Source organism: Podarcis erhardii, assembly GCF_964252035.2.
Source record: "Podarcis erhardii genome assembly, chromosome: 5".
NCBI classification, from domain to species: Eukaryota; Metazoa; Chordata; class Lepidosauria; order Squamata; family Lacertidae; genus Podarcis; species Podarcis erhardii.
This window is the reverse complement of record NC_138509.1, coordinates 69,688,550-69,701,706: the sequence shown is the minus strand read 5'-3', so window position 1 is coordinate 69,701,706 and position 13,157 is coordinate 69,688,550.

The following is a 13,157-nucleotide window of genomic DNA, read 5'->3' as shown; positions in this document are numbered from 1 at the left end:
GTTTCTTTTGACATATTTCCCAGTAATTGTGCTTTCAATTAGTGGTGGCTGGTACCAATCAGAACTGATATGGCAGGAGACAGGAAGATCCATGGTAGGTAGAGTCATAGCTGATGTTAGCACAGTCAGAGTCAGTGACAGACAGACACAACTGATTATGGGAAGAGTAGGCTGAGATTGGTGTGGCAGTGTCCCCTAATAGACCAGACTCCACAGCTTTTAATGAAAACCCACTGTCCTGTTCCTTTGGCGTACTGTAATGTGTATCTCTCCTCCCACATTGTTAAACTCCAAAGATGCCACAGTTTAAATTGGGAAGAGAGGGAGTTGAAACAGGAGGCTTTAGCCAAAATATGTCCTACTCAGAATAGACCCATTAAAAATAATGGCAATGACTAACAGGCCTATTAAATCCAATGGGTCTATGCTGAGCAGAATTTAGCTGAATATAGCCCATGGTGCTTACAAAAGTAAGATTACAAATTAAATACAATATAGAATATTATTTTACAGATCTACTATCTGTTTCAAAGTTAACCAAAACCTTCTAGCGGGTTACTTTAATTGTGTTTTCCTGATCATTTTCTAAATTGCATTTGTGCCTTTTTCAAGAAATGAACATTAATAACACAAACACTTCAAAAGGGAAAGGCAGGAAAGCTGCTAAAATAATTATTTCTCTATAGAAAATTACCTAATGATCTTTTCTTGGAAAGAGGGATGCAATCATAGTTAGTCCCAAGACTGCTTTGACCCTTGTTTGATGGAAAGCAACATCTGTTTCCCAGGTTTCCAGCTGGGTTTCTACTATCCAGAGGTAGCCAATTGCAGACAGATGTGACATTTCCTCAACATATTGTGTTGACATCATTGACATTCACCTTATTAGAACAATGGGCACCAGAGCCTCTCAACACCTTGAAATCTGAAATAGCTCCATCCAAGTAAAGCTAAAAACCTTTGTGGTTTGTCTTCCTTGGAGATCGCCCCCTCCAAACAATCCAAACAATGCATCATCTACAACTAAATACCAGAAACTTTAAAACAGACACACAGATGCATAAATCACACTGCTCTGAAGAGATTAGCAAGAATTAGAATGCACCCCCCCAAACCCCCCCCCAACCACCAGAATATTGGTTTACTCAGCTGAACACTGGAATTTAAATCAATCAGATTTAAAGCTCTCTTTCAATGTTTGTTCCCACTTCAAAATTCACCTGCATATCAATTTCAAATATTGAAATTTACTGTTCCCCATAATTGTTTTATATTTGACTCAGCCATTTTTTTCATTTGATCTCCCCGTGCACTAAAGCAGAAATGCAGAGTGAAAAAAGAAACATAGAAAAGATAAGCACTGCAGTGAGAAACATATAAAAGTTGAAATCCAGGACTGATTGGTCATTTCCTGTTACAGAGTAGTATATTGGGTCGTACAGCATTGTTCTTTTCGAGCACAGGTCCTTTTATACAAATTACGAGCAAAGCATTCAAACTGCAGCCACATTATTGATTAATTTAGGGTTTTGAAATAATGCTTTGGGAGAGGTCAGAAAATGTTTCAGTCTAACAGCTCTGTGATATGATTTCAGCTCCAGCCACTTTACTGTTTCGACTCCACTGTAACAACGCAAAACTTTCAATGAGAGGCACATGGTGATACTGGCCAGAAAAAGAAGGAGAAACACTGGAATGATCTGGGGCTTGTGTAAGAGAGGCTGCCTTCTGTCCACTTCCTGGGACTATTGCCATCACCCTTATCTCTAGCTAATGTAGTTCTGCTTTTGCATTCCTTGATCATGCTTCATCCCTATATCTTATGCTTGAATGGATTACAAAGTTGCACACAGGTCTGTTGACACTTTCCCTGTTAGAAGCGGCAAGGATCGAGGGTTCTTATGGGCCACCAAAGCATGGCGAGATCCACAAAAAAGGGCTGTGCATAGGAGATACAGACAAACCTAGACAGCATCTTAAACAGCATCTTAAAAAGCAGAGACAACACCTTGCCAACAAAGTTCCATATAGTTAAAGCTATGGTTTTCCCAGTAGTGCTGGAAGTGAGAGCTGGACCATAAAGAAGGCTGATCGCCAAAGAATTGATGCTTTTGAATTATGGTGCTGGAGGAGTCTCTTGAGAGTCCCATGGACTGCAAGAAGATCAAACCTATCCATTCTTATGGAAATGATCTGGCCACTGGAAGGACAGATTGTGAAGTTGAGGCTCCAATACTTTGGCCACCTCATGAGAAGATAAGACTCCCTGGAAAAGACCCTGATGTTGGGAAAGATTGAGAGCACAAGGAGAAGGGGACAGCAGAGGACAAGATGGTTGGACAGTGTTCTCAAAGCTACCAGCATGAGTTTGACCAAGCTGTGGGAGGCAGTGGAAGACAGGAGTGCCTGGCGTGCTCTGGTCCATGAAGTCACGAAGAGTCGGACACGACTAAACGACTAAACAACAACATAGGAGATACAAGAGGGTCCTATAACCAACGAATCACTGCATTCTGTCCTTTTTGAAGACATAAGCCCTATCTGTACACCAGGCGTGAAGAAATCTTGTCTGGCTCCAACCTCTTTGGCAATCTTTGAAGGTGAATGAGACAACCCATTAGTCAATCACCTGACATTATTATGACAGGTGATTGTTGGGTGGGCTGCCCTGCCCACCTGTCCATTCCACAGTCAGCTGGTTGTGAGGCACCTGGGAACCTCAGCATAAGGGGCTTTGCTGTTCCAGTAACACCAAGTAGTCTGCATTGAAAATGTTAGTAAAATGAAGCAGAGAAAACTTCATTTTCAATGCACACTGCATGGTTCCTTTTGAAAGGCACTTATCAGCTGATGGATGGGGAGGGGTGTACCTCGCTCCAAGAAACAAACCATCAGGAGCTCACTTTAAGCTGCTTTCTTTGTAGCCATGTCAATACGTGACCCATTCCAGCCCTAACATATGACGTCAGATATGGGACACATGGATGTGGTTTAGAGGAAGTGGCCTGGCAGGGTTAAAGGGGAACAACTGATAATAGAACAATGAAAAAGTCCATATGAATAAGTTCTAGTATGTAAACAATACCAGGAAAGTCAGACAGCAAACTCCAATGAGAAGAATTTCAGAAGAATCCTTACACAGTGGGTGAACACAGGTTTCTGAGCATCACATCTGGCTTGGTGAGCACTGTCCAAACTTTAACGCTAAAGATTACACTAACTTGCTGCTGTGTCTGCTGAACAGGAAGGGCGTAAGTAGGTTCCTTATGAATACCAGTTGCTTCACTTCAAGTAAAATTTGCCCATCCACACAATTGACTTGTGTATTTAGATCACATACATTCCACTTTGTTTGATCATGTTAAGTGGTTGATAGGGATAGTCGTTTTAATCACCCAGCGCTGGTGCCAGATCACAAGATGATAAATGACCTAGAACTTGCTAGATGAAAGCAATTGTCAAAACCATTCTTTTTTTATATTGCTCAGGAGAGATGCAGACACACAGCTATTCTCAACAGTTCATTGGAGACTGACCAATAGTTAAAAAGCTAAATTGCTCTGATTCCTTAAACACAAAATCTGCTAAGCACCTTTGGGACTAACTGGCTGGATACACACACTTTTGCTGGCAACAACCCTTTTCATCAGATAGCTGTGTATGGTGATTAGCCAGATAACACATTTGCAATAGGTTTTCATGCAAATAACAGAAATGCGGAAGGCTGCCTTGTGACACCTGATAAGCTTCCCTATAGAGTTATTTCATTATAAAAATGGAACCACCACCACCACCACCAACAAGCAATTCCTGCTTTACAGGGACAGAAGCAGATAATGGAGTAACTGTGAATTGTTTATACACAGCAATCCCACACTCACCAGGAAACAATAAAATGGGCCAAAACTGCACAGGAAGTATTTAATTAAAGTCACAGGAGCCCTCAAATGCCTCCTAGTCTTTGTCTGACTACAGCAGAGAGGCTGCTAATGTCATTGCATTTTGTAACTGTTTTTTTTTTTAAAATAAAAAAAACACAAATTAGGTTTGAATGAATTAGGAGAGTGACACAGAAAGCAATGGGATGAGAAAGGCTAGATGCTTGATAATAAATGAGTGAACCAAGGATGGTAATTCAAGAGAAAGGAACTAGCATACAACCGGCCAGTGAAAGTTAATTTCAGAAAGTTGTATATTTAAATTCTGGGAGTGAGATCTGTGTTTTGGTTTCCCATGCATGTACAGCAATTTCAAATGTGATACTAGGCTCCCCCCCCCTTTAATTATGTGGTAGCATCTGATTATTAACAAACTTACTTTTTTAGGCCAATTCTGCCTCTTTAGTCTCTAGACCGTGTCTTATTGCTCATAAAGCATTAAGGAGCTGATGAACAAAAGGTTCTGCTCAATTTATCTTTATTATTGAGCACATCAGCAAGAGATTCCATGGACATCACTCAATGGACTCAGTAAAATCCTTTTACATTATGCCCTCCTCATCATTTAAAGGCCCTTAAACTGTTCACAAGACATGTCTGGAACTGGGTAATTTTATAATCCCATTTTTTAAAGCAGGTTAGTCTCTACTTTGAAGGAAGAGGGTAGCTTGGACTACTTCAAGCACTGGCTATTTGCACACAAATTCAGTTGCTGGGTTCATCAAAAATCTACTCTCTAAATGTGCTCACTTTCTCCTTTGGGAATGCTTTATGTATCTATGTATCTGTTTGTGCAGTATTTAGGCTACTTCTCAGACAAACACTTGAAGCAGTTTGCAAATTAAGGTTTACCACAAGCAACACATTCAATAAAACAGCAATATAAAATATCAACACTACAATAAAAGGAGAGCAGGGAGGTAAAAGCTTTACTGCGCACATAAGACTGTTGTTTATGGAGCACTGGGCAAGCTATTTGTAACACATTCAAAGGGAGTTTGCAAAATGGCTTTTAATAAGCTTATTTCTTCTTTTTCTTTTAAGAAAATGGCGTCATCCACTCTGTCCAACATCTGAAGCAATGTGCATGGGAAGGGATTCTTGTCAGTGCCCTTTAATTCTCACTTCCACATCAGCATTTGGCAGGATGCATATTAGCCATAACTGTTTTAGCTCTAGTTACAGATAGGTAGCCGTGTTGGTCTGCCATAGTCAAAACAAAACAAATTCCTTCCAGTAGCACCTTAAAGACCAACTAAGTCAGTTCTTGGTATGAGCTTTCGTGTGCATGCACACTTCTTCAGATAGCATGCACACGTGCATGCACACGAAAGCTCATACCAAGAACTGACTTAGTTGGTCTTTAAGGTGCTACTGGAAGGAATTTGTTTTGTTTTGTTTTAGCTCTGACTTTGAGCAGTGACCAGGGCATTGATTCAGGAAAGGTCTTGCAATGTCTTGGTGATGGGGATGCAAGAGAAACTCATTTGATCAACTTTCACAGTGGACTGACCCAATCTTTGAATGTTCTCAAACTTGCTTGCATATCACACAGACATTTTTTCCCTACCTGGGCAGGGAAAAAGACATATAAGTGTTTTTTTTAAAAAAAGTTTTTTAGTATTTTTTGCAGTCTGAAGATCAGTATCAATTATACTACTTCCTAAGCAAATTAATCTGTTCTTCCTAATGAAATTGATCAAAATAAGTGTCAAAAGCCAAACTAAAATCAATACAAATGATTTCATTACCAAACTGCTGTCTAAATATGTTAGTGGCTCCTATTAATTTATAATCAGAGTTAATGACCCCAAATGCCTGTTATGTTAATAAACTTAGAGAACTTTTATTTTCAATTCCCACCAGCCCACCAAGATTTCCATTTCAGGAGATTAGGAACACAGAATGGAAAGAGAAAGTGCAGGATGGAAGTAAAAGCAGGGGGAGGGGAGTGAAAGTGAGCATACCAAATCTAGAAAGAGATTTAGAATCAGGAGCAGATTTACTACACACTAAATTATAAAAAAAGGCTCCAGAAAGTTGACAGGTCTTGCCAAAGTCTCATTGTTTCAAACTGTAATTCTATGTCCTCTTGATTGAACATACATGCCACTGAATTCAATGTGGCATACTTCTGAGTATATATGTATAAGCCTGCACGCAGTCCTATCCAATGTCTACTCAGATGCAAGTTCCACTGAGTTCAATGGCACTTATTTCAAATAAGTTGGTATAGGATCACATAGGCTAGCTTGAGATGCACAAAATGTGAGGAATGTTGTCAGTTTTTTCCTTTTCCTTTTCCTGTGATTGGTCTGGAAAAAGTCTCAGAATATAGGTGCTCTTAATTGATCATTAACCAGAGAAGAAAATTCTGTGTGCCTAGATGGAAAAAAAATACCTGTAGTCTTTGTAGGTGAATTCTGACAGGGAAGAAAAGATGACTTAGAGTTGAGAAACACAGAACATTGTTCACCCTGAGGCACCTCCATCCTTTCAATTGTGCTCAGAGTTAGAAATGAATAGGGGAGAGTTAGGGTTATATATATATATGCAACCACAAACTGTCAAATATTGCAAATACAAACTAATGTTATGGTTCAGCTGCATCTAATTTGGGGGACTCAATTCAGGCTGCAAATATACACCAGGCGTCATTTTTTGTGGGATATTTTCAAGTTCAAGTCAGCAATAATTACTCGCATATGTATCTCTATCTACATCTCTATCCCAGTGACAATTATTATGGAGAAATATCCCATTCTGGTAGCCCCTGGCAAGAAGCAAATGTAGTTCCTCAAGGCAAGTAATATCACATTATCCCTATCAGATCATTTAGATCACTTCAGTCGATCAATCCCTTTATTATGGTCAATGACCAGCATGCAAAAATAAACTTTGTAGAAATATATAAAATAGTACCAAGCAAAACAAAACAGAGAACTGTGACAATAAAATTACTAGTAACTGTACCATGCTATAGAATGTCAGGTGGAGAAAACATAATTAGAATGTTTGCTAAAACAAGTCCCTGGTGAGTTTTACATGCGGCAGCACAATATTTAGCCACCCTGGAAGAGATGGATGTGTTCACTTCGACACTTAAGGCAAGCTGCAAATAGAGGAGGTGGTTCCACTGACCGGTCAACAAAATAACACCAGACCTGCAGCTACTGATGCTGATCCCCATTTAAAGCTACTCTCAAAGTCCTTCTGCCACTAAAATGGACTGGTGCATAGGTAGGGATGGGGGATAAATTTGATTCAGTTCACATGAACACTTTCTCAAATAATACCTGAGCCAAGATACAACCATCCTTTGAGATTTGCACTTCTCCAAATTTTGCAATGCAGCTCTCAAGCCAATTAATGTGGTTCCTCTTCAACCAAGCCTTTGACTGCTTGATATTCTACAGGGGTGTACTGTTCTGTTGTTTTGTTTTAATTATTATTTGAGATATTATATTATATTATATTATATTATATTATATTATATTATATTATATTATATTATATTCTGTTGGGGAGGTAGGAAACTAGGGAGAGCAAATGAAATGCCACATAATAGCTATGGGCATGGCTGGCTAGAAACATGAGCAGAAGCATGCCACATAGCATCATTTTTGGGTGCAGATCTCACTTGTTTCATTGCTGAGCTTGTATCTGGAATACTAACTGGAATTTCAGGTTCTATTTGTTTCCCCCCATTATTGGGAAGATACCAGAACTCAGAGAGCAGTTCTTCCTTATGCACAAAAATGTACGAAGAAGGCAATAAAGGGAAGACACGTGATTATTCAGCCCTCTGCATCAGCAACAAGGAGACTTGAATTTATTGTGACAATTTAACAACCCCTACTTATCATGAATCACAATATTTATAAAGAGATGGACCTCTTCACACTTCAGATCAAACAAATTTGTATCTGCTTATCGGCTTAGATGTTTGCCAGATGTAAATATGCACATAAATACCGACCCTCTTCACTTAGACTGTCAGATGACCGAATAACATTGTGACTGGCAAGTTTCCCATTTCTGAAGATTCATTGAAGACCTCAGAGTTTACTTAAATCCATTTTTGTGTTTTCTTACCCCCTTATCCTTTTTATAGAACTCTCTCAGGAGAAGTTCCAACACTGTTATGCGCTGGTTCTCTCCAGCTGCAACGAAGCTGGGAAAATGTCCAAGGTACGTGAAGACTTGCAGGGGGGTCACAAGGTCAAGAAAGGCTTGGCCAATTTTCCTTCTTTCTTTTCAGAGGAACTGGTCCACACCTCATCACTAAGAAAAACATCTCTTACAACCACGACTGATTTTTCTGTAAACTAACATTCATTGTAATAGAACTGAACAGAGTGAAATGTTCAGGTCACATTTCAACAAAGCAAAGACTGATAATTACTGTTAGAGAAAAAATATATATGGGAAGGTAGAACATTGCTACTGGTCAATGAAATGAACAGCACATTTAATGCAGAGGTAGCCTTTCCCACAAGTGTGTTGCACCAGAACACGTCTCTGTGACTTACAATGAATTATAGCACAATTCTAACCATGTCTATTCAGAGATGAGTCCCATGGAATTTCATAGGCTGAAGCTCAGGAAAGCTTCTTCAGCCAATTAAGTTGAAAGTCAGGCAGACTCCTTAGACCAGCCTTTCCTGACTTGATGTTCCTTGGTAGGCCTTTGCACAGCCCCCTCCCTTATCTGCCCTGTCACCACAGTCTGGGGAGGGTCCCAATCAGGCCAACCTGGGGACCAACCTGCCCCGTGCTGGATCTGATCCCAAATTCGTCAAAACTGCATTTACGTAAAAATGTGCTTAGTAGGAGAAATTCACACTGAAATGCTGCTGAACTTTCCTGGGGATGTATATTCAAATTGCATCAGAAATGTGGAGGTGTGGATTTAAGATTGGAAAAATGAGAAACAGAGAGATCCTTCCATTCCTAGCTCTTCTGAATCCTGTATGAGCTGAAACTGCCAGGGAGAATAGCTCTGAAATCCCATGTTGTGCATAGATGCCAGATAAAAATTGGAAGGTTTGACACGGCTGTGAGAAACCCCATCCCATTTCATCTCTTTCTTGATATTTATTTCCTGGGATTGCTATTTTTGCACATTGCCCTCCTCTGTACACAAACCGAAGCAGCTGCTTTAAAAAGTTTTGCCTTCATCCAAATCTGGATGATCAAGAAAGGCTTTTGCCTTTCCGCTGCTCAGTAACCTGTTCCTTTTTAAAGATTCAGATGCTTTTACATTCTTTGGGGACTTCTGCAGGAAAGATATATTGTTCGGCTGTGGTTTGCATCACCATTTGGTGCAATTATTCCCCATAATTATGAAATAATTAGATAAAATGATGACATAAACCCCAGTGGAAAATATACATCTTTGAAGCGCCTAATGTTTTTGTCACTTAAAAATGAGAGCTATGTAACTTACTGTAGAAGAGGAAGGCTAATTGGAAAACCAGACACATCTTATCCATCTCCCCATATTTCAGGCAAGTTGGCAATGGCTCAAAAGTGATCACAGTCTGGCCTATTTTTCAAAGACCCCAGGAGAGTATAATAATTTAAAATCATCGTAGGAAAGTGCCCTGAGCACTTGTCTTTGCTCTTTTTTTAAAAAAAAAAAATGCTCTCCAGTCAGAGATGGTTCTGCTCTCAAACCTGGCACCAATATTATAAACACTGGGTTACAGGAAAGCATTGACTACCCCACACTGACATGGATCCTGGCATGCTTGAACCTCTGCCAGAATAAGCACATTTTATCTAGGAAACATAAATATTGAAAACAATATTGTGTAGGAATATATATATATATATATATATATATATATATATATATATATATAATATCTCATTATTCAGTGTCACAGAGGGTAGGCCAGCAAAGGCTACTAGCTAGATGTCGATGTTCTATCTTCACTGTTGCAGGGGGTATGTTTCTGAATGACTGGAAACCATAAGTGAGTAGAGTGCTGTTGCCCTTTGGTCCCGCCTGCAGATTTCCCACAGGCATCTGATTGGCCACTGTGAGATCAGGATGAATTGCCCTGATCCCGTAGGCTCTTCTAATGCTCTTAAGTCTGTTTTGAGCTCTTAACAGCTAGGTTCAGCTTGATGCATGCTTACATGCTCACAGCATTTGATGACTGAAGTGCCTAGTGATAATGTGAATGAATGAATATACAGAATGTCCATGACATTGCAGTGTTTTCCAGTGGATTCAAATCCAAACACACAGCTTCATCATGTACGTCAGGCATGGCCAAACTTGGCCCTCCAGATGTTTTGGGACTACAATTCCCATCATGCCTGACCATTGGCCCTGTTAGCTAGGAGTGATGGGTGTTGTAGTCCCAAAACATCTGGAGGGCCAAGTTTGGCCATGCCTAATGTACATAGTACCTGAATTATATAGATCAGTCAAGTTAGGTATCTTGGTTCTCGAATGGAATCCATTCTGGAAATCCGTTCGAAAAACATTCAAAAAACATTCAAAAATTAAGGCGTGGCTTCCGATTGGCTGCAGGAGCTTCCTGCACTCAAGCAGAAGCCGTGTTGGATGTTCAGCTTCCGAAAAATGTTTGAAAACCAGAACACTTACTTCTGTGTTTTTGGTGTTCGGAAGCCAAAACATACAAGTACCAAGGTGTTCGAGAACCAAGGTACGACTGTACTGATGTTATGTGTGAACAGTGGTATGCTTTTGTTTTGTTTTAACAAGGGTCAAGTGATGGGAAATACATCTTTCTTCCTGAGACAATGGAGGTTGGATGCTGGTCCTAGGGCAGTAGCCCACGTTCCTGTTCCACTAGTGCAAAAGTCTTCTGCTTACCGAACAGAACTTTCCTACCCTCCACAGCCCATTGAACACCCACAGAATCAGCTCCAAAGTTGGAGGATCCTCTGGAGATGATTTGTTGGGCATGCTGGGGAAGGACAATTGGATAGTCCTCAATACTGGCTAGAAAGACAAATAGTTTGAACTGGTATATAGAAAGATCGTTGCCAATCAGCCAGACAGATGCAGTTTTACAGCTTCCAAAATTCTCGTATGTTGATGCCTTAGCAAACTTGGAATGCTTCAAGTCTGATTCAGAGAATTTACCCAGCCCAGCAGGGAACCTTGTAGCAGCAAAATTATTTGGAGCCAGGAGCAGAGAGGGAATGACTCTTTGGTGACACGCCAAGAGGATTTGTGGTAATCACAACCCTAAGTACTGAGATTAGAGCATGATCTGGCATTCAGGCACATTTCCACTGGCACAAATCCCTAGGATGGGTAGGCATTAATATCTGCACTAGAAAGCAGGATAGTTTCACATTAACTATAACAATACACACAAGAACTTGTGTACCAGAGCAGGGCTGGCTCCTTTCCACAAACAGAAACCAACCAAACTGGCAGTCGAACCTTATTGTTATGGCTTGGTCTCTCCCACAAACACGAGATGACTCTGGCTGTTAATTATTAGATTTACTGCTAAAACAACAAACTAGGATGGAGCTCCTCTACTCATCATCCTTCCCAGAAGATGGAGGTACCCAGACTAGGCTCCTCCCCCTTCCCCAGCACAGAAGCCCCCACCTTCTCTTCCAGTATCTTTCGCGCCTCTCAGCCACTTTTGAGATCCTATGAGATTTGGGGGAGAATGCTTCCTGCATTCCAACGTCTGACTCACTATTGTTGTTTTTGTTGTTTAGTCGTTTAGTCGTGTCCGACTCTTCATGACCCCATGGACCAGAGCATGCCAGGCACTTCTGTTTTCCACTGCCTCCCACAGTTTAGTCAAACTAATGCTGGTAGCTTCGAGAACACTATCCAACCATCTTCTCCTCTGTCATCCCCTTCTCCTTGTGCCCTCCATCTTTCCCAACATCAGGGTCTTCTCCAGGGAGTCTTCTCTTCTCATGAGGTGGCCAAAGTATTGGAGTCTCAGCTTCAGGATCTGTCCTTCCAGTGAGCACTCAGGGCTGATTTCCTTAAAAATGGACATGTTTGATCTTCTTGCAGTCCATGGGACTCTCAAGAGTTTCCTCCAGCACCATAATTCAAAAGCATCAATTCTTCAGTGATCAGCCTTCTTTATGGTCCAGCTCTCACTTCTGTACATCACTACTGGGAAAACCATAGCTTTAACTATACGGACCTTTGTTGGCAAGGTGATGTCTCTGCTTTTTGGCAAGGTGATGTCTCTGTTGCTCTCACACAACTGCCTACCACTCTGGCCCTGTTTTTCTTCTCCCTTTTGTTCAGAGCTCAGATTACAGCTGCTCTCCCCCTCCTCTCTGCCTTCCGCTGCTAACTGTCCTCTCCCTATGCCTGCTTCTTCTCCTTCTGTCAGCATCTGAGCTTCGCTGACACTTTATAATGCAGGCAACAATATAGGTTCTTCCACTGCACCCAAGGGCACCAGGCAAGTTATGGGGTGCAAGGTATGTCACAAGGCGTACTCAGTTCTGTCCTCCAACAGAAGAGTGGGGCCCCAGAAGAAACCAGCAGAGGGAGCTGTCCCTGCTGCCTCAATTAGTTGCTTGAGGAGGACCAGACCTCAGCCGGAGTGACCACTTCACAAGGCCCTTTATTGGCTCCATAACAATGTTGCTGCAGATCCCATTACAGCACACTGTTCCCACTGTGCAAGATGGCTGGGATGTTCTTGTTCCTTTCCCCCCAAATTCTTGTATCATATGACAATCTTTAAAATCAGTTCGGAACACTCCCTTAACTAGCCACAGGTCCTCCTTTAACAGGGGCTTGAATTTTTAGGGTTGAAATTAAGGAACAACCAGTAATTATAACTCAGTACAGTTCTTATTATGAATATGTTTTATCACCTCTGCCTAGATATTTTAAATAAATAACAGTCTAACTGTTGAGCATCACCCACAGGAGTGAAAGCACAGCCTTAAATGGCTTTCTCCATTTTCCAGGTGTACACACACCAGCCTGGCAAAGTGGCATTAGAAAGAAAGAAGGACAAGATATGGCTTGCAAGATGGCTTGACTACTGATTGTGCTGGCTCCCATAAAAAAGCCACAATTGTGATTTTTTTTTAAAAAAAAGTAAACATGTGTGTGTGTGTGTGTGTGTGTGTTTGTACACAGACACACATTTCTACCTGTCAGTTGTTTATCGCTTCTCATCCTTTTGACTAAGATCATGTGCAGTCAAGTATAGTTCTGCAATGCAAAGTCAC